Raw genomic sequence first — 23,053 nt, forward strand, 5'->3', positions numbered from 1 at the left:
GATGACAAGCTTCAAAGCTTCCCTATTTGTTTTAAATATGATAGTTCAATTATCTGGACGGATGCAGGTTTTCACATTATCACTCATGAAGGAATGAGAACACAAAACATAATCCATGGTTAAACCGAAACGACACTGTCTATGATTATGTATGGTTCTTACTCACTCCATTAGTGCAAGTAATCGAGTGTTTGAATTTCAAAGAGCAGGTTTATCTTATCGGTCCATTATAGGTAATAAAAGTGACCTACATGAGGATGTTAGATTAGTGATTTCACTCAGTATTCACCTCATGTTTGGGAAGTGTGAAATTGCTAACGAACTCAAATTGTCTTTATCCCGTTATGTAAGAAATAGATCTCTGCTTAACAAAGCAGGTTAGGAGAGAATGGAGCACCTCCAGCAAGTGCTTCCAGGGCCTCCACCACCGCTGTTCTTTGTTTTTGCATCTCATTACCAGATGAATTAACAACTATATATGAACATCTAAGAGAAGTTTTGATAAGTTATGTACTCTGGATAATATTTGCAAAGATTATGTGGCAGATATCTGTTTCTTTTAAATAAAAGGTAGATTGCTATACTTGGGACCTGTCCATCATTGATGGATCTGAGATGCAAGACCTATATTATTTTTTTTTTAAATCTCGGTCTTCAATATTATGCATAACCTGTGTAGTTTTTTTTACAAAATTGCATAATGTTAGGCTATTATTAACATAATTTAAGTTTAATTTAGAATTTAAGATTATGGTAAATTTCTGATAATAGCAACAACTGTGATCATAAAATATTTTCATCTGATTTAACAAATCACAAAGTGAAGATATTTATTTTTCCTTTGTTTTCAGCTCTAACTAGGGTTCCCAGGCAGGATGTCCTCTATGATGCTTTTGCTTCAGCCTCCTGTATAGACCTTATTACTCATATGTAATATATGAGTAATATAATATACACTATACCTCACTTTATTCTGTTTTCAATGTTAATCTTCTTGCTAATGAAATTGTCTACATTTATATTGTTTTAATTTCTACAGCAGAGGAAATTATCTTGTCCTAGAGAATTCTTCTTGAGAGTATGTTTGATTACTAACTATGCACTTCAAAGGGAATGGAATCCTTATGCTATTTTATTTTCTCCTGGCAGACCAGTGTGTGTTTGTGTGTGTGTGTGTGTGTGTGTGAGTGTGTGTGCGCGCGCACGCGCGTGTGTGTACGTGTATGTATTTATGGAATTATTATCATGTATTAATCACACCTATGTTGCTGGAGGGTTCTCTCCAGGTTTCCCAAGCCCCACAGTCCCACAATCCACTTATAAAATAATCACTCAGACGCTTATATCACTTATAAACTGTATGGCCATGGCAGGCTTCTTGCTAACTGTTCTTTTATCTTAAATTAACCCATTTTTATAAATCTATACCTTGCCACGTGGCTGGTGGCTTACCAGCGTCTTTACACCTAATAATAGATTTTTGGTTTGTTTGTTTTTTTTGTTTGTTTGTTTTTGGTTTGTTTGTTTTTGGTTTCTTGAGACAGGGTTTCTCTGTGTAGCTTTGTGCCTTTCCTGGATCCCGCTCTGTAGACCAGTCTATTTCGAACTCACAGAGATCCACCTGGCTCTGCCTCCTGAGGGCTGGGATTAAAGGTGTGCACCACCACCAACTGGCTCAGTTTTCTTTATAGTATTTTCATAAACATATGTAATGCTTTATATCATAATCACCTACACATTATTCTATTATCCTCCTCCCATCCTTTCTGATTTTCTTCTTTTTTCCCAACTTGTCTTTAATTTACATTCACATCTTTGCTTAGTGATCCAATACATTTCATTGAGTTGTTTCCCAGGGCTGTGGGTAACAATTAGTTCATGGATGTATAACAGTAGTAGATATACCACTGTGGAAAAGGACTCACCTTCCTCTGTAGCAACTGTGAGCTGCTAATAAGTCTTCATGAGTGAGTAGAGACTAATGAGTCACCTGGTGCCTCTTTGGCAGGATGTTGACGTGTGCAATCTCATAACCACTATCTTTTCTAAAAGGAATTTGTGTGGAGGTCAGAGTTGTCCATTCTCCATGCATCCTTGGAGGTCTGAGGAAAACTTGCAGGAGATTCTTTTCTCCTTTGACCAAGAGAATCCTTAGAATCTAACTTAGGTTGTCAAACGTAGTGACAGGTACCTTTGGTCCATTCATTCAGTTCCCACGCTACACATCGATTCTTGGACAAGTTTTGTGCAGAATATCATAGCTGCTGTGTGTTCATAAGAGCAAAGGTCATGCCATAGTCTGAGCATTCCACAACACACCTCCATGTCTTCCATTTTAAAAATTATTTTTGTCTTTACTTCCCCAATGTACCACGAACTTTAGGAATGTGGCTATAGAGCACCTACTAATGTCTAAGCATTGAAGAATCACTTTTTTCCCAACACTTTGTCCATTTAAGTCCCTCTGAAGTTATCGCTGCTCACTGTAGCAACAACAGCAACAGCAAAAGTTTCTATAACCAAAATATTAATCTACTACTTATTTTATTAAAATAACACACGTTCACACCAGCATATAGACATGTGCATGGTAGACAAATAACTCCATCACTAAGCTGCCTTCTTAGCCCTTGCAATCCTAGTGTTACAACTACATGTTAAATTAAATTTTCTTATTTTTTAGCTTTCATTTTTATGTCAACTTTTCTATTTTCCCTCTAAGTCAGTCTTACGACTCTAATACTTGTTTATAGCAAGAAAAAATATGTAGGAAATAGTCTAGAAAGAAACTGTAGTCTCAGACCACTGAAGTATAGCAACTTCTACTGGTTCGTCTCCCAGAGGCTAGAAAAGTGAAGTTTTTGGTTCCCTTGGGATAACCTGTCTTTCCTCTGAATTCTTTGAATGTAGGAAAGAGCCCAAAGGGAAAAGTCAGCTAGCCGTATCAACAGCGGAAATGACAGGGAACAAATGCCTGATGGTGACATTGGTTTTAATGAAGTTATTAAATAAAATACTTTATAATGCCATGCACATACAATAGTAAATATTTTCTCAGGTAGTAAGGTAGATTTATACTGCTTATATTTTTTCCAGTAACTTTACACAGGAAATAATTTTTTCTACAGTCTTAAAACTATAAAATACTCAAATGTAATTTACTGTGTGATATAAATAACCATTTCAAACTACAGACAACAGGGCAGTATATGTGATATCATGATTCTGTCTATGCATGACTTGACATACTAGGTATTTTTAAAATTAACAATTATTCTTTTCTCTCCCCCTCTGTTTGTTTTTTATAGGTGAGTAACTGAAGGTAAAAAAGCAGAAATGATGGATATAAGTATTAAATGCTCCTTTATTAATGTCCTGTGGGTAAGTAAAGGAAAAATAAAACTCTGTGAAGTATGGAGATGAGTGCTAAACTTGAAAGGATACAAATAAGAAACCTGTAGCATTCTGTCACTAAAACTCTCTGATATTTTAAGATGATTTGATTTAGACATTAGAATTGTTTTCCTATGTGTTAATGTTTGTAATTGTCTCATTTAGAATTTTTAAGTAAACAAATTAGGCTGTTTCATACTGTAATGCATAGATTCCATTTCATACATTAAGGATTTAATGACAGTGCTAATGTCAATGGATATTATTTTAGATAAGTTTGTGGAAAATAGGCATGGAGATTTGATTTTAGTCATTTCAACAACTTTAAGTTTAAGATCTTATCAACAATAATGCATTAAGTATGGAATGTTTAGAATTAGTAGTTAGAATTTAGATTAAAAAAAATAGAAGAATCCCAATTTTAAACCACCTTGAGACTAGATAAGTACTGTCTTCATTAGGATTTCTATTGCTGTGATAAACACCGTAACAAAAGCAACTTAGGGAAGAAAAGGTTTGTTGTGCTTACACTGCACATCTTGGTCCATCATTGAAGGAATTCAAGGCAGGAGCTCAAGCAGGGCAGGAACCTGGAGGCAGGACTGATGCAGAGGCCATGGAGGGATGCTGCTTACTGGCTTGCTCTTCATGATTTGCTGAGAATGCTTTCTTCTAGAACCGAGGACCACAAGCCCATGGTTGGCTCCACTCACAATGTACTGATCACTCCCACATCAATAACAAGTTAAGATAATGCCTGACAGGCTGGAATTCGGCTAGATCTTATAAGTCCTCTTCTTAATTGAGATTTTTCTCTTCTCAGATGACTGCAGCTTGAAGTCAAGTTGAAATAAAACTAGGCAACACAGATAACAATTTCAGATATTTAGCTACTGCTGAATGTTTAATAACACAGTTTAAGATAACATACATAGAAAATTATGTTGTTAAATAAGCTTTTATAGGTTTATTAAAAGATCTTTTTATAATTGGCAAAGGAATTATTTTGTTTCATACACAATTTTTTTAAGGTTTACTTGTTTATTTAAAGGTTTTTTTTTTTTTCATTTTACATACCACATATTCCCCCTCTCTATCATTTTCTTGTTCTCCTTCTCTTCCCCTCATCCCTCATAGTGGGTAAAGCCTCCCTTGGGTATTCAACATAGGCTGGCATACCAAGTTGGGGCAAACTCAAAGTTGCCCCCATCCCCCCAGTTTCTAGGCTGAGTAAAGCAAAAGCCAGTTCATGTACTCCTGATGTGTCCTGGGTGCCTTTGCAAGGGAACTCTTAAACAGATCAAGTGACACATTTGTCACCCTCATTCAAGGGTTTTAGTGAGGACCCATGCAGGCTCCCTGTGGTCAGTCCAGAGACCATGAGCTCTCACTAACTAGGTGAACTGTCTCTGTGGTTTTTCCCATCATGATCTTGTCCCCCTTGCTCTTATAGTCCTCCTGCCTCTCTTCAACTGAATTTCAGGAGCCTGGGCAAGTGATTGGCTGTGGGTCTCTATATCAGTTTCCATTAGTTGCCAGATGTATAGGTTCTGTGATGATAATTAGTGTAGTCACAGATCTGAGTGCAGGGAAAGGCTAGTTCAAGCGCCCTCTCAACCATTGCTGAGTCTTAGCTGGGAACATCCTTGTAGCTTCCTAGGGATTTATCTAGCACTAAATTTAAAATCAATGCTGATTTGATATATACAGAATTTTGAGTCATAAACTCTTCACAAACAATGCAAAAGTCATATATTTTCATGTGAAAATAGTGTTAGAAAATCTTTTTATTAAGTATTGATTGTAATGTATCTTGTAGAATATACATTGGTGTTTGTAACCTCAAAATTTATGGAAAATTAAAAATTTTTGTCTTAACATTTGGTTATAATATTGAAAAATTATATTACCTGAGTAATAAATTCCAGAGAAAAGACTTTTGTAGTGTATATGACTTGGTTTTCCTACATTGCTATAAGGTGGCATTTTATGGGAAAGTTTTCTTGTCTATTGATTTATTTTTTCTTGTTCATTATTTATAAAGAGTTATTTAGATTAAATGAGATAAGGAATTGTCCTGGCCATGTCATCAAAATTTAGTGTAAAATGATTATTTTCATTTTAGATGAACTCTTAATAACTTTACATTTTTGCTTGAATATGTTGATGCACATAGAATTTCATTGATGGATGGTCTCTATGTTTAGATTTCTTACATCAAGAATTCTTAGTTGGACAAATCATTTTTTAAATAGAAATATGTAGTTCCTTGATATTATGTATGTGTTCTAAGGCCATGTTTTATTTCAATAGATAGAAAATGTTTTAAAGATCACAGATACTATTTTAACAAAGTTAGAATTAGTGTTATATATTAATTTTGAAAATTCTATTCAAAAAATATTTGATTATGTTGACTCCAATAAGATATTCAATTTCATCAGAATAATTTAATGGCTACTATTTTTGGAAATAAGTAACATGATATGAATTCTTGAGGACAAATTCCAAAGGAAATTCTCTTTAATATTAACTATGACAACAGAATTCAGTCATCCAAGTGTTGTGTTTATTCAGCATTTCATACACACTCTCAATCAGTATAAAACACCATAAAGACAAGGAAGAGCTGGTATGAGTGATAGAAATAATTATGATTTTGCAATTTATCACCATCTAAGAGTTATCAGAATGCCTATTCATAGACATTTGTAACTCAATATCTGAACTATGTGAAATAGCATAAATTTTGCGTGCATAGAAGAGTAAATCATGTGTTAAAATCAATCTTTGTTTATTATTTGAGATTGAGATCCAGGGCAATCATGTGTTTAATTTTATAACTAATAGATTTTACCTGCTCTTGGCATTGGCAGAGGAGCTGCAATAAACTTTTATTAAGCACCATAAACCAAGAGTATGACCTCTAGTCAAGGTGTGTGACATATAGCAACTAAAAAATTGAGAGTACTGCAAAGTCGATTAGCCAAGCAGTTGACTCTGTGTTGGTTGTAGAACAAATGCACCAGAAAGCTATGATTGCAGAGCATGTTCTTGCTTATAAAAGGGAAATAGTTTGAGGACTAGAATTGTATGGTGAACATGTCATTTTAAAAGAAAAATTTAAGGCTAACTGGGATAATAATGCAAATTTAGACAATCAGTATTTTGTTACTATACAAAATGTAAGTGGATCATAAGATTGATTTATAATATCAATGGCTAAATTAATATTTTTCACTGGTTAAAATGAGAAGAAAAAAGAATCAATTTAAATGATCATTTGGTCAAAATTAAATGAGTAAAAATAATTTTGGTGATCATATACTCATGATTTTCCAGCTACAGTTAAAACAGAAATTTATTATTTAACACATAACTGTGACACTTATTTGAATACATATATTATTTGAAATGTAATGTATTTTATTTAGGTTGAATTTTTGCAAAGAAAACAAATAAAACTCATTTTATCCACAACTAACATATAGCCAGTTTCCTCAAAAATATTTAGAATTTCCAAAAAAATTGAAGAACAAAACAAAACAAAAGCAGTTTCATCTCTCTCTCTGGATTTTTGCTTCAGGAATCCTGTAAAAGGTGTTTTAGCTGGTATTAATATAGTGTCTCTGTGCCCATGACAACCTGAGTCAAAGCACATCGGGGCTGAAATGATTGAACAATCAGAAAAATTATTTTGCCATTATTTATATTAAATTTAGAAATTAGAAGTGTCTAAAAGTATACTTCATATGATGTTCCTATGAAGGAGTGTGATCTATTAAAATAAAACAATAGTTGTTTTATAGATCCGATAAGTATGTTGATAAAAGTAGTTTAGGGAAATCAAAATCAGGACAATTTAACTTTCTTGTTATTTTGGGAAAAACTTAGACTTTTGAAATGATGTTAATACTTGATATCTTCATTCTGTAAATATCTATGTGATTCTACTGTAAGTATTGTGACAACATATAAGCAAATATCATATTTGTCTTTTTGGGTCTGGGTTACCTCACTAATGATCTTTTTTTTTCTGGGTCCATCAGTTTGTCTTTGAATTACATGATTTTAATTTTTAACAGCTGATTGATATTCCACTGTGTAGATGTACCACTTATTCTTTATCCATTTTCTGTTGATGAATAAATAGTCTTGTCCAATTTCTGGATATTATGAATAGAGAAGCAATGAATGTGGCTGAGGACATCTATCTCGGTAGGACGGAGTGTCCTTTGGGCATATACCCAGAGTAGCTCTATTTCCAGTGTCCTGAGCTACTGACACACAGTAACCATACAAGTTTGTGCTCCCACCAGCAATGGATGAGCATTCCCCTTACTTCAAACTGTAATTTGTATTTAAATCTTGGTCATTCTGACTTGAGTTGGGTGAAATCTCAAATTAGTCTTGATTTATATTTCTGTGAAGAGTTTTATTTATTTATTGTGTGTGTGTGATACAATTTCATCATTATAATACTCAACCACAATCTTGTTGAACAAAAAAAATCATGGTATATAAATTTAAGGAGTAAGGAGAACATGAGAAGAGTTGCAGGGAGAAATTTGGAACGATTGTTGTAAATACAGTACTCATATATGAAATTCTCAAAAAATGAATTGAATGTATCACAGCACAATAGATTTGCTCTGTTCAGGACAGAGCCGGAGTCTTTAGTTTCTACATTTGTTAATAAGTATAAAACTTTAATTTTGAATGGATGAAAGTAGCTTCTTATATGAGGTGGCAGAAAATTGTTATATGTTAAAACCACACTACTGTCTATGGCCATACCACCCTGAACGCGTTGTATCTCCTCTGATCGCAGGAGCTAAGCAGCGTTGGGCCTGGTTAGTACTTGGTTGGGGGAGACCTCCTGGGAACACCAGGTGCTGTAGGCTTTAAAAACTATTTATTATAAAAAATTATTATAAAATAAAACCAAACAAACATACTAGTTGTGGGTTCAAGTAGATGAAACTATATGTGTTCAGAAAGTTCAAACTTAGAATTTCAAATTTCAAGTTGATAAGTAACTAGAGAGAATTTTTTATCTTAAAAAGAAGATAATTAGATTAACCAAAACATTTTCTTCAATGTTTCATACTAATATAAATATTATACTATATCCACCTCCTTTTCAATATCATCATCTATATTTTTCAAAGATTTCAAAAGTTTTAAAATGTTTTCCATGTATTTTCTAAAGTTATAGATGCTGTTTTTCTTTATTTTAATATATATACTGTGACAAAATAGCAGATGATGCATGTCCTTTTAACTTGTACTTTGTTCCAATAGATTGTCTTGAATTCTCATCAAGAAAGAAAAAGTGATTTAAGTGGTACAACGTATCACTTAGGTTTGTGCCCAACTGATTAAAGGGTCATTTCCAGAGAACTATCTTTCCCACATTAGTACTGTCAAGTGGCACTCCTTTATTACAAAAATCAATAATTACTTGCTTGAAAGTAATAATACTTTGCATGTCTGAATGATATTATGTTCTTCAGTGTGATTTTGTGCACATTATCCCATTTGGTCCTGAAGATATGTTGATCATTTAATTATTCAGATAGAGTGGGGACATCAGAGTGTTCAGTCAGAACTAATGTCCCCTCAACCAAGGTGAACATACAGTTGATAGGGTCTTGCTTATAATGGAGAGATGCCTCAGCCGTTAAAGGCTAGGCTCACAACCAAAAAATAATGATGGAAGAAAAAAGTTGACTCATCCATTTCTATTGGAATTAAAACTATAAGAGTCAGCGTGATTTTTTCCTGGGTTACTTACTATCAGAATAAAAAAAAAGAACAAGTAAATTACATTATAATATACTCAATCATTTGTTGTAATATTGTTATTTCAGTACTTAATGGTTAAATATGTACATAATTACTATGAAATTGAATATTTAAATCTAAATCTGATAGTGCATCTAATACTCAAACATATAATTAAAAGATTACTATAATAACAAATATTTTCCAAGTTCATAACCTAATTTAAAAAATATTTTCTCTACTCAAAAATTGTAACTCAAGACTTTGTTCAGATTAAGAAAAGCATTTTCAAACCTGCATACAGATCATTTTAAATATGTCTAAATTTTATTTTAGGTATAAAAAGGCTAATTCATGGCTAAGCATGCTTAAGGATTTTTTAACCCTTAGTGTATGCAATGGTCTGGCAAAAAAAAAAAAAAAAAAAAATCTCAACATGCACAGGCTTTGACCTTGACTGAAGGATAATATCTCTTGGCCGTTTTGAATAAAGCAAGGTAGAACAGTCGCCAAAACATTACTCAGCAATAAATACATAAATAAATAAATTAAAAAAAAAGATTTAAAAGAAATCTTTAATGAAACTTCCTCTGGCTCAACCTCCTTTAAGCCAAGTCTGTAAGTCTTTCTATTATATATCATTCATAACATCATCTTAAATATTACTACAAATTATTTTAGTTCAATTGTTTCAGGCTTTTTTTATCAGCTTCATACATGCGCGTGCGCGCACACACACACACACACACACATAAAAAAGGGAAATGTGATGTGAAAATAGTTTCTACAGCGACACTTTCTTTCAGTTGTTTGTGCAATTTAACTGTTATTTCTCATTAGCCATTATTTACTGTTTTTTTCTAAGCAGTGATTTAGAGTGATAGCCTAAGTACAAATCTGCAGATACAATTCAATTCTCTTTCCACTGGAAGCTGCCTCTGAAAGTACTGCTTTATGGGCCCCGGGGATGTTGGGCAATTTTTTTTTTTTTTTAGGTCATTGATTCAATTATATCTATTTGTTGAATAAGTCCTTCATTTCAAGTCTTACCAAAATCCTGCAACCAAAGCATTAATTTGCTATAATCTGGAACACTATAGAAAATATTGTGTGGATCTTTATCCCTTCTTTCTAAAGTGTAGCCAAGAGTTAGAATTTGATCGAGGGTAACAAATCATGATGAATGTGGTTTCCATCCCATAAAGAAAACACACTGGATAAGTCCCTATTATTTTGTCTTTTTTACAAAAGACCAAAATGATACCTAGAATGAAGTAGCACTTTCAAGTCATATAATAGCTTTCCACATGATTATTTCCAATCAGGACTCTTGCCAGGAAACCAGACACACTGCTAAGGAGTTGGGAGAATCTAGATAACAAAATTGAAGTTGCCATATGAACCTTCAAAGAAAAGAAAATCCCAATGTGCCTTTCACCAGGGTCAGTACTTTGTGTAAGTCAAAAAATTGCAACAATCCTGAAATACTTGGATAGAAAGTGCACCAGCTAGCAGACAACTCATCTGAGGCTATCCTTGGCAACTTTTCCCTTTACTATGATAGTGCCCATTGAATGTCTCTTATTGGAATTAACAACCTCATACACCAAGTGATGGTATTTACTACGCTGTCATTTCTTATCTAGTTTCCTTCTTCAACTATTACATTATATGTATTCCTTCCATATAAAGATTACTATTTATACATCCACAACTATCACATAAATCACTACAATGTAGAGAAGTGTGCTGTTAGCTTTGACTGAATAGTATTCAGACACCAAAATGTCAAAATAGGGATTTTATCAACTGGAATAATGATGATCTGTAGCAATATAGTCAAAGCTACATCTACCTAGTAAGTAGAGACAAGGGAAATAAAATTCTGGTTTCCCCCGTCTCATGTCTGGACTTTCTTCATACAATACACTGTGTATCTAGAAGATTAATGCCACAAGTAGATTTAGTGTATGATTATGGCTGGGGGGTTTAAAAAAATCACCTTTAAAATTCTTCATGTATGATGCCATTGCTACTGATATTCACTGAATAAGATGAATGAAAAGTTCATTGTTACAATGCAGGGTCCCAGGCACAATTTATTTGGTGTGAAACAGTCTCCAGAGAGATGAAAACAAACTCTTTGAAACAATTGTTAACAACCAATCAATAAGATTTATAACAGTTACCCAGAGTATTAATAAACATACTTTATACATGACAACTGAAATTATAGTGATTGAACAATCAGTTTTAATTTGCTCAAAACAATTTGTGAAGAAAATGGAGTTTGGAATCTTAACTCAGTGGCTTTAAGGCTCAAAAAAAAAAAAAAAAAAAAAAAAAAAAGGAATTTCTAACTAAGTTCCTTTCACCCAAAATAATCTCCAGAGTTCTAAAATTTCTTTGATGTTTATATTATTGTTCATTTGAGGGATCTAACATACTGCAGCAGCTTTACTTTGTGGTTCATTTGACTTTGTGTTTTTAACCTTATTGGCTTATTGAAAAAAAATCAATGTAACATGTTTTGATCTCTTTATGATACAGTGATATTTAATCAAATCTAATGATGATTACCAAATATAAAGTAATCTATATTATATTAACAATTAGAATGAGTTCATACTTACAATGTTGTATATAATATTAAACCTTGTGGGATGAAGGTCATGGCTAAAAACATAAATAAATCTTATTGTAAAAATATGTATTAGATAAGAAGCATTAATCTTACCAACATTAGTATAATTTACCCTCAGAAAGCAACTTATAATAGAACAAAGTAGTGATAAGTATTTCATAGATGTTCTCAAAATGGCAAAACAAAATATAAAATTAAATAATAAAATTTATTTGCTATAATTATAATAAGTGTATATATGTATGTATGTATATGACATTTTCCAATTTCCCTAATAATACCCTGGCAGGTGGTTTTTATTATAATATACATTTCTCTCTCTCTCTCCCATATATATATATATATATATATATATATATATATATATAATATTCAGTTAATCAAAAATATTAAATTTTTTTAATTTTCTATTTTAAATTTTGAAACAATATTACCCTTGGAACACAAGATAGGAAAATTCCTGAAATCCATGCATTGATTTCCTCCATGATAGGATTAGAAAAATAATAAAATGAGCACATAGAGTTTGATTCTAAATTTAACAAATTATGGGATTTATAAAACAGTATATTTATTAAAATATTTGTATATTTTTAAAAACAATACATGTGATATTTTCTTCAAAATAATTGAATATTTCTATAAGTATATTAGGCCACTAATTCAAGAGAGGTATTGGAATTTTGAATTTATTAAGAATTGACCACTAACTATGACATTTTTTAATTGTTTACTTTTTTCGTTCCTAAATCCATTGATGTTAATTTAGCCATTTTATTTAATATTTTATCAGAATACATAGTCTGATCCAACCATACTATAAATGGTTACTATACATGCTATACATGAATTAATATTTAAGTGAGAGTGGATATAATAGCGATAACTGCTCAGTGTCTTTTAAAAGTTGTGTAGATGATTATTGAGTGTAATTGATAATACATACTGATTTTATTCCTTGTAATTATAAAATTCAGCCAAAATTGCACATCCTTGTAACATTATACAAAATCAATCTAAATTGGGCAGTGGTGGTGCATGACTTTAACTCCAGCACTTTCAGAGGCAGGGAGGCGGATCTCTGTGAGTTCTAGGCCAGCCTGGGCTGCAGAGTGAGTTACAGGAAAGACCCCAAAGCTAAACAAAGAAGTTCTGTCTCAAAAACCAAACAGACAAAAAAAAAAATTAAACAATCTGTTCAATTCCTTTAACATTTGAAAAATCCTCATTAATAATCCTTTTTTACTTTGAAATATGAGCCCAATTAATTAATATATTGAAACACAAAATATTGTAAGACGGTATTTCTAATAGGTGAATATTAAAACAACTTTGTTCAAAACAAATAAAAATTTTGTTTCATTATGTGTAGAACAATAGCTTTCTGATCTTCTTTATTACACAGATGTGAGTTCTTAGTTCATGCCTATTCATATTTATTTATTCAAACATATTTATTCCACACATGAATGATTATTTGTCATTTCCCTTCTAAACATGGCAGTTACAACAATAGGCTTATATAATGGCTGCCTTCAAATACAAATGCAACATTATTGAAAGAATACGTTACATTATAAATGGATCAAATATAAAAAGCCAAGGATAATTTCACTCTGTACTTTGGTTGAAAATTAAATATTTCATCAGGTCATGGTCCAAACAGCTACATGAGGTCATAGGACACCATTTTGTGTATGAAGAAAATCCACCCTGTCCTTTTGAGTGAATTAAAATTAATAGAGAATGCTAATTTAACTTGGAAGAATCAACAATGAAAATTTTGCCACCTGCTTTTTATGTGGTAGATATTGTAAATGTAATAAAGTACATGGGAAATATTTCTATGGTGGCAATTATTTAGCTTTAAGGGAAATAATTATTATCTTGCTCAGTTAATCTTTCTAACATTTTAATTAAAATTCTCTTTATGCTATATCATGAAAAAATAAACTAGTGTCAGAAATGTATTTATGTGATCTTATTTTAATGTTTATTTATGGTTGATTTTTAACTTAATAAACCAAATCTTCATATAAAGCTATTTCAGAAGTAAAACACAACTACTACTCTAATTAATATTTTACCACATGCTGAACATTTAACAATTTTCAAGTGTTTTTAATTCTAGATAGACAGTATCTCATATGTTTACTAGTCTAGACTGATAAAATGGAAAAAAAAATAGCCAGGCCCATCCTAATTTTATCAAAATTAGCTGTACACCTAGAACACAGTTATGTTAAAACTACTCATCAATTTTGAAATCTTGGGAGAAAACATTAAAATTTAAGCACATCAGGTGTCTGATGGCTTTAGTGAGTTAAGATGTACAAAAATCAATATTTATATGAATGAATGCTAATATATTAAATAACATCAGCAAAATATCATGTCACATTTTAATTGGAAAATGTAACACATTTAAAACCAAGATAACTTACCTCAGGCCTCCTTTAACTAAGGATAAAATTCGATACAACTAAATCATAAATTTTTAAATCTTTGTAATTTAAATGTATCTAATGAATTTCTCTGATATCCTTAGCCCTACTCCTCAAAAAGTACTCAAAAGAGAACTGAAAATTATTAATGCATTGGGTAGACAATCTTTACTAGTATATTCAGAGTTATTAACTCTAGTACTCATTTAGATTACTTACAAATAAATCAAGATAGCTAACTTTGTAAAAAAAAAAAATCTCTGTGAAGGATTCTCAATAAATTTGAATGAATTGTATAAAACTCACATTGGCAATCACATGAAATAAATTTGCTATATAAATAGCTCAAAACCAATAGTATTTTATTTAATGAAATATTTTTATTGCCATTTATGAAATGTATGACTCATACATCAAATTGTATGGTATCATTTTCCCCAACCACACCTATCATTTCATTTATTTTTTTTATATTTGAACAACGTCCTTGCAAGTGTTTTGCAAAAATATTTTATATATCAAATAGTAATCAAAAATGTAATAAAAATCACATTGAACAGTTAATGGGGTGAAGAAATAAGTATTTTTAAACTGGTTTAAACATTGTACAATATAAACATGTATGAATATGTCACATAACACCTTACATTTTGTATAATTTTTAGGTTTTGTACATCATTTGAATGCTTAAAAACAGGTCAGTTGTAAAAGACTCATTCATAAATGAAATGTTCGTGCTTTATTAGAAACCTTAAAACACTATATAATTATACAACTTTAGTAGGTATGTTTTGATTAAGTGCATTATTTTGTTTATTTAAGCTTTTATTTGATAAGTAAATAAGAAAAGCCTTATTACTCCTTTTCAATGGAAAACATTATTTTACTCTTTAAATATAGAATAAATGTATCAATGTTTCAAAAAGACACTTCAAAATAAGTCTATGAAAGAGTATATTATTATTTACAGACTAATGTAAAAAGACATGAAGTGAATAAATGTCAAGATTCACCCACACTTGAAACACAAATCCATTCTTTTCTGATGTTTCAAGGTAAATTTAGTCTATCAATTAAAGGATTACCTCAAAGTAAGCTAACAGCAACTACAAGTTGCCTGTCCAGTGCTTGTTATTAATCTAGGTATTTATAAATAAATAAATATTAACTAATAATTGATAAAGCTAAAGTAATTCTAAGAAAAATTCAAATGCTTATAGACAAATATTCTACTTCATAATATTAAATTCAAAAATTTGAAACATTTTCAAGAATTTTCCATTTTAGTTATGATATTATTACCAACATGCAACTTTTATATGTGATGTCTTTAAGTAATTCTCATTATTTTACACAGAAAGTGTTAAAATTCCAAAAGACATCCTGGATGTCCTTAAGAGGCTTGTTCATTAAATTATTCTCTGAAGAGGTCTGCGGATTACCTGGTCAAAATGAAAGGTCTTCTCTCTTTCCCTTGACCATTTATTTGTATATCTTTGTATAATACTTATCAACAATACATCATAAGAAGAATTTGTTATGTTATATCTCATACATCCCTCATCAAAATCTGGCTTCTCAACCACCTCAGATAGCAGAATAGCTATGAAATTTAGCCCATAAGGAAAAGAGTCACCAGGTATTCTTCTGATCTTGTATCAAAGCATCTCATACTGCTTTGACTTCTTAAGTTTTACAACCCTTCTGCATAAAAATGGCTGTTAGAGTTTATAAAACTACTCATGAGTGCAATAATAAATCATTGTAAATTGTATCTACCATCTAATGACACTGGCTATCTTGACATATAGGCAGAAAAAAATAGAATTTCTGAGATCACAGGATTTCTGTGCCCAAAATGATCATATGACTGGTTATGTTGCTTAGAAGTATAATCCCAGCAATCAGAAGCAGATAGATTTCTATGAATTTGAGGCCAGCTTAGCCTATAAAATGTTCCATGCCACCCTAATACTACATGATCAGATACTGTCTCAAAAAAAATAAATAAAAAAAAAAACAGAAAAAAGAAACAATACAAACAAACAACAACAACAACAACAAAAGATAAATATTCTGAAAAGAAAGTCATTCTGTATTTCAAACTTTGCTACCATTCCAGCTACATGGCTTTGCATATTTCTAGCAGAATGTTAGTGTTCACTTAGCACAGTTACCTGGATACAATGTTCCCTATTGATACACGTACAATAGGTGTATGATTGCATGGGAAATGTATGCAGATGTGTGCATACATGCTACTCTCTTAGAAATCAAAGTTATTGTGTGGTTATGATCAGGCTTTGGCAAGATAAATGTAAATTTCTTGCTCACTGAGAGTTATGCTCCTGGATCATTTTTGAGGCTTAGTTTCTTTATGACTGAAACTTTCTTACCCTTCTTGTCCTCACATCTCCATATCTTTCCAAGTTCCCTTTTCAACATTCTTTATTTCCTTAAAGTGGCAGCAAGGATCTATTTCCTCATTTCTCTTATTTTTTATTGTTTGTTGCTCTCTATTATACCTTTCATCTGTACAGAATTGATGGCTTTCTAAAGTTTCTACAACTTCTTTGTAAAACTTTTCTGATGTCCTCAGTACTTACTTGCTGTTTCTTTCTTTGAATTGCCTCATACATGTGACTGAACTCATCAGCTGGGTCGTTCAAAGTTTCCAGAAACAGAAACTTGGAGAGGAGAAAATGAACAGTCCAGTGTTCTGTTCGGAAACCAGATAATAAGTAGGATAATACAAATGTGTAATTTGATAAGGAAGTCACTGACCTCTTAATACTTCTACTATTCAATATTCTGTGATCATAACTGAGTATTCTAAAATTTGATTCTGACATTTTTGTTAGGATACTCAATAACAGTGTTAAAGCTCTGGAAATGCCCCCTTTCAGATGCCACTGGCATTTCCTAGGTTATGTCTGCTTCAGACTGAACTGGATTTCTGAAGCCTTTTCCTATGTTCAGTTATCACATTGGTTCTCTGTGTTATGGTGGCCCTTGTTGGTTTTTTATGAATTTGATGCAAGTTAAAGTTTTCTGAAAGAGTCTAATTAGTGAGAAAGAGGAGGGTTTATATGAGTGAGAATTGTTGAAACCAAGGTTGGATAAAGCACAGGGACAAATAACCAAACGAATGGAAACACATGAACTATGAACCAAAGGCTGAGGGGCCCCCAACTGGATCAGGCCCTCTGAAGAGGTGAGACAGTTGATTGGCTTGATCTGTTTGGGAGGCATCTAGGTAGTGGTACCAGGTCCTGGGCTCCTTGCATGAGTTAGCTGTTTGAAACCTGGGACTTATGCAGGGACGCTTGGCTCAATCTAGGAGGAGGGGACTGGACCTGCCTGGACTGAGTCTATCAGGTCGATCCCAGTCCTCGGGGGAGACCTTGATCTGGAGGAGGTGGGAATGGGGGGTGGGCTGGGGGGAAGGGGAGGGGGGCAGGGAGGGAGAGAACAAGGGAATCTGTGGCTATTATGTAGAACTGAATAGTATTGTAAAATAAAATAAAATAAAAAGTTATCTGAAAGGATAATCTCAAATAAGATGACTTCTCCATCAAAACTCCTTTTTCTTGATGGATGATTGATGTGAAGGAACCCAGCCACTTTGGGTTGTCAACCCTGAGCAAAGGGTCCTGCCATATAAAAGGAAGCCAAGTGAGCAAGCCTCAAGAAGCAAGCTCATAAGCAGTGTTCATCCCTGGCCTCTGCTTCAGTTCTGCCTCCAGCTTCCAGGTTGACTTCTTGCCCTGAATTCCATGGTGATGATATGAGACCTGAGAGCTGTAAGCTGAAATCAACCATTTCTTTCCTAAGCTGCTTTTGGCCATGGTGTTTTATCACAGCAATATTAAGCAAATTAAGAAATATGGATATAATTTATTTACTTTTGTCCACTTTTATTAAGGCTATTACAAAGGATATGAATAAACACCTAATCAGCAGAGATAAAAAAAAAAAAAAAGGAGACGTTGTAGGGAAGAGTGCAGAGCTGCACGTCGGCTCTGATTTTCTCTAGTGTTCAGTTAATAATGATGTCTGCACATTGTCTGTAGATGTAACCAACCATCTTATTAAATAAGAAACACAGAACCAATGCAAAGAAGAAAGCCAAGAGGTCAAAGCTAAGAGCTAAAACTTTACCCTTCCTCCTGCGGTGCTCCTACCTATCCGAAAGAGAGCTACTTTCTGTGTTAAAGTCTTTATAAGAGACTTTCTGTTCTGCTTTCTCATTGGTTGTAAACCCAACCATATGGCTGCATCCTCACTGCCTGTCTGTACAGACCTCCAGGTCTTCTATGTTTGGAATTGAGATTAAAGGCGTGTGTATCCAATGCTGACTGTATCCCTGAACACACAGAGACTTACCTAACTCTGCCTACCAAGTGCTGGGATTAAAGGCGTGTACCACCACTGTGCAGCTTTCCTATGGCTTGCTAATAGCTCTGACCCCTGGGCAACTTTATTTATTAACATACAAATAACATTTTAGTACAAATAAAATATCACCATAATTGTCTTTGAGTTTTTACAGAAGCTTCGTAAGTTAGGCATTGTAAATTGCCATTCTTGACTCATAATCAGATGAACTTTCAGCCTGTCTATCCACCCTCTTTGGAGTTGAAGAACACTATTTAGCTCCCTAACTACCTTGTCATGGTTTCTTATTTATGGTTAACGCATTCCTACTGTGAAGTTATCTAATGGTCTTCAGTCACCTATTATCTCATGATGACATTAAGATGTCCATCACTTCCAAGATTCAGTTTTTTTTTTCCTCTAGGAGATGTGTGCCAAAAAAATAAAGGCAATGGAAAAATATTCAATTCAGAATATTTAAATTTATTTACAAATATGAAAAGGTTGTGATGAAACAAAGCAGGCAGCAGCATGCAACTCAAGTAACAATGGCGGTTCTGATCATTTCTTCATTAAAAGGAGGAAGGAATGGGCAACCTACAGAACACAAACATGGGCAGTGGGCAGAACTGTCAGACCCGAGCTCTCAATTTTGACTGATGGCTATACAACTAGCCGAGGAATGAATGCCCTACCTCTCTCAGTCTTCATGTCCTCTGATTGACCAACGGTGCTTCCCACTGGCCAGTTTCACCAGGAGTGGCAGCCAATACCTGACATAATTCCTACAGTCAGCTTCCCAGATCTAAAGCCATTTTTTTTTTTAAAGATGAAGGCGTCTTTGTAACAATCATGTGATTATTTTATCTTAGACATTAGAGGGAATACTACTACAACTTAACTGTTGGAGTATTTTATTTATTGGGTATGATATAAACTGTGCATTAGCCACAACAAAACATTTAATTTTTTTCATCATAACATGTAGATAACAGTAACATGGAATTTATTGCTTAAATGGGAATGTGGCAGGAATTTTGCTTCCTCACACTCTCCACCCCTCATATGTGGTATATTTAGCATGACATTTGAAATACAGTCCAGTGTTAAAGCTCCCCAAGCTCATATCAAACACTATTGTTATTATCCCAATAGATAATTTTGCACTCTTAGGGGGAGGCTTCATTCATGGAAAGGTTAGGCGCAGCATGACTCAGTAAGATCTAGTCTGGCTCTCCACTCCACTGACACTGAGGACAACCTCCCTAGCTGAGTGAATGACTGACAGCTGTGTCTGCAAGTTCTGAAGCTCTTGGGCCAACCCCTTCACAGCTAGAAGATTCAGCTGGGTCCCTCTTTAAAATCCCATTCTCTGAAATACTCATCACAGAAGTAAGTGCCTGTCTCACAGACATCTTTTTGAGAACTGAACAAAACACAGTTCTTGGAAAAGACCTGGCGTGTATGAAACAGTACAGATACCATTTCACAGCCCACATCTCACTCAAAAATTGGCTTCTGCTTAACTGCTAGGACTCAAGTAGGAATAATTTACTTTGCTGACAGTAAAGATAATTTTTTACCTTGTCTATTATTTAGCTCATTCCCCTTTGTTACATTTTTCTTTAATTACTTTAAGGCAGGGTCTCACACTACCATTCATGCTGATTTAGAAGCTCAATATGATGCAGAATGTCCTCAAACTTGTGACACTACCCCTGTCTTAACCTCCTGGGCGCTGAGATTATAGGAATGATTCACTATAATGTGCTATTTCTGGCCTGTTATTCCTACTTCCCTATACAGAGAAATATTATCCATGCTGTTTTTATGTCTCCATAGATACAATAACATTCTAGAAAATCTCTTTTTTTCAGTGTAATAGATACATTGACAAGACTTGTCAAATTAATTTATTTTTCTGAACCATACTAGCTTGGTATGTGAAAATACCTAGACTCTCCTTAGACTGTTCTGTCCATTACCGTAAGGAAATCTAAGTACAGAGCATGTGTCGATGGGTTTCCCTTTCCATTCGGATGGCAATTCTATTTCCTGGCTCAGCTTCTTGGCTCAGCATCCCTGATGCTCTGCGTCCCCACCATGAGTCCTTCCTCCCCTGCAGCTCCTATTTAGCAGCTCTCTCTTCCCCTGTGGGCCTCTCCTTGACAGTTTCTCTTGCAGGCCTATTTTTTTTTTTTTTTTTGCATTGCTCTGCACGCCCAGGCCTACAAGGGAGGTGTCATTTTCATCTGTCTGGGAGATAAAATAGAGCTTCCTGATCAGCAGGACCTGTAGGATTGAAAGTCTGCATTTATGAGCGATATCAAGCTTTTATGAGGGCTATAAATCTGCCAGAGGTAATGCACCTGTGGAAACCACAAGTTCCTATCCAAGTGGTGCTGCAGCTCTGAGGCCAAAAGGCCACATCTAAACACATACACAATGAATTTTTAGATAGTGACTCTTTCCAAAGTGTTATGAAATAATTCTGCTTCCAAAAGGGAAGCTGTGGATCTTCAGCACTCTCTCAATTGTTTTTACCTTCCTTCTTCCAAGAAAGTCATTATTTATGAAGTCCTTTCAATGCTAAGAATGTGTATGTCTGATTAGCACAGAAGGTTGTAGATTAAGTCACAAAGTCCTTTTAGTGCTAAGAACATCTATGTTTGATTAGCACAGAAGGTTGTAGATTGTTAAGTCTCATTATAAATATGTTAACAGCTTCATGACATATTTAGCACCCATTGCTACTTTATAACCATATTGGATTCTCTATTGCTTTTCCGATATTGAACTGATGTAAGTGGCATCTTACCACATTGGAAACACCAGTTCTGTTTATTTTCTGTGGTTTGGTTTTGATTTTCCCTCTGCCACTTACCTTCTTGGGCAAATTAAAAAGGATACATTTGTGTCAGTGTTTATAGAATATCATCTGAAAATACTTTTTTATTGAGCCCACATTCAGGGGAGGTTTACCATATGTCAGAGATGCTTGTAACCAGCTCACATACATTAAGTAATTGTATTTCTCTAGCCTATGTAAGTACTAAATTCAAACATTTCCATTTTATTAATTAGGAAATTGAGGAGTTTCCCAAAGTTCATGAAGCCAGTTAATGACACATCTGTGTTTTAATTATAGGCACTGTTCAGATACAATTTCTTAACCTTTCCTACAAATTTGCAGCATTAAATGAAGTTTTAACATTGGCTCTGACATGTACAGAATTAAAATATCTCTATCACTGTTGTGAATTGAATTATAACATACTTGTGTACCTCTACAGCCTGAAATAATGCTAAAAAAAAAGCAAGAAATTAAAGGAAAAATAGACATTATTTTTCTCCTCTAATAGGTCTTATCATTTTATTTTTTTATTCATTTTCTATAACAACCACATATTCCTCCTCTCACACCTCCTTCCACCCCCCCACCAGCCTCCCCTGCCTCAACCCATTCCCCATACTCTCCTCCAAAAGGGTAAGACTTCCCATGGGGAGTGAGCAAAGCCTCTTACATTCAGTTGAGGCAAAACCACGCCCCTCCCCCAGCATCAAGGGTGAGCAAGGCATCTGACCATACATAATCAGCTCCAGAAATCCACCTCATGGTGCTGTAAAAAACAATGACATGAAATATGCAGGCAAATGGATGGAACTAGAAAGTATCATCCTGAGTGAGGTCACCCAGACTCAGAAAGATAAAATAGTGTGCACTCACACATAAGTAGATACTAGATGCAAAACAAAGGATAATCAGATTATCACTCTTTAACTGTTAGTTTTGTAAGGAGTTGAGAATTATGCTTAGTATCTGAAGATGTTATTTTAAGTTGTCTTCCTTTGGTCAGAAGATTAAGTTTGTATGTTGGCCAGTGTTAGCATTCAGAGGATCTTTGTCATTGTTGATGATAGATTTCCTAAAGGATGTCAGAATGAGTTTGTGTAACTTGTTCATTTTGCTATCTGTTTCTTCTTCTCAAGACTTTTATTTCCTTCAAAATCCTTATATGTCGTATTTTCATGATAGAAAAAAAAAACATAGAATTAAGTGACAAGGTACAGATAGTTTACAATTATGTAACAAATGAAATATTTACTGTTGGATTTAGAATTCACTGTCATAACCTCTACTTTCTTTTCCCTTAAAAAATAGAAAGACTGTACCCATTTCAAAGTAATTTTAATTCATAGATGCAGTTAATGTATGTATAAGGAACAGTAAAGGGTAAATGTAGGAATTTCCATTTTTCTGGAGTCATGGGTTCAAAATTGCTAAAGGTTACTGTCAATAGAGGAAGCCACACATCCTATCTATCCCTGTTCATGTGTGGGACACACCACTAATGACATGAAGGGGCTGGAAGATACCTTATGCTTAGAATTTATTGTACATGAAACA

The 23,053-nt window shown here is 33.6% G+C and overlaps 1 protein-coding gene and 1 pseudogene across 3 annotated transcripts in view; both read left to right on the forward strand.

Moving 5' to 3' along the window:
* The window catches only part of Cadm2 (cell adhesion molecule 2), a 981,723-nt gene that overhangs the window by 232,271 nt on the left and 726,399 nt on the right, over window positions 1-23,053 (forward strand). The gene's annotated exons all lie outside the window — the stretch shown is intronic.
* Window positions 8,177-8,297, forward strand: LOC114698201 (annotated as a pseudogene).

The sequence above is a fragment of the Peromyscus leucopus genome, chromosome 12 (assembly GCF_004664715.2).
Source record: "Peromyscus leucopus breed LL Stock chromosome 12, UCI_PerLeu_2.1, whole genome shotgun sequence".
Lineage (NCBI taxonomy): Eukaryota > Metazoa > Chordata > Mammalia > Rodentia > Cricetidae > Peromyscus > Peromyscus leucopus.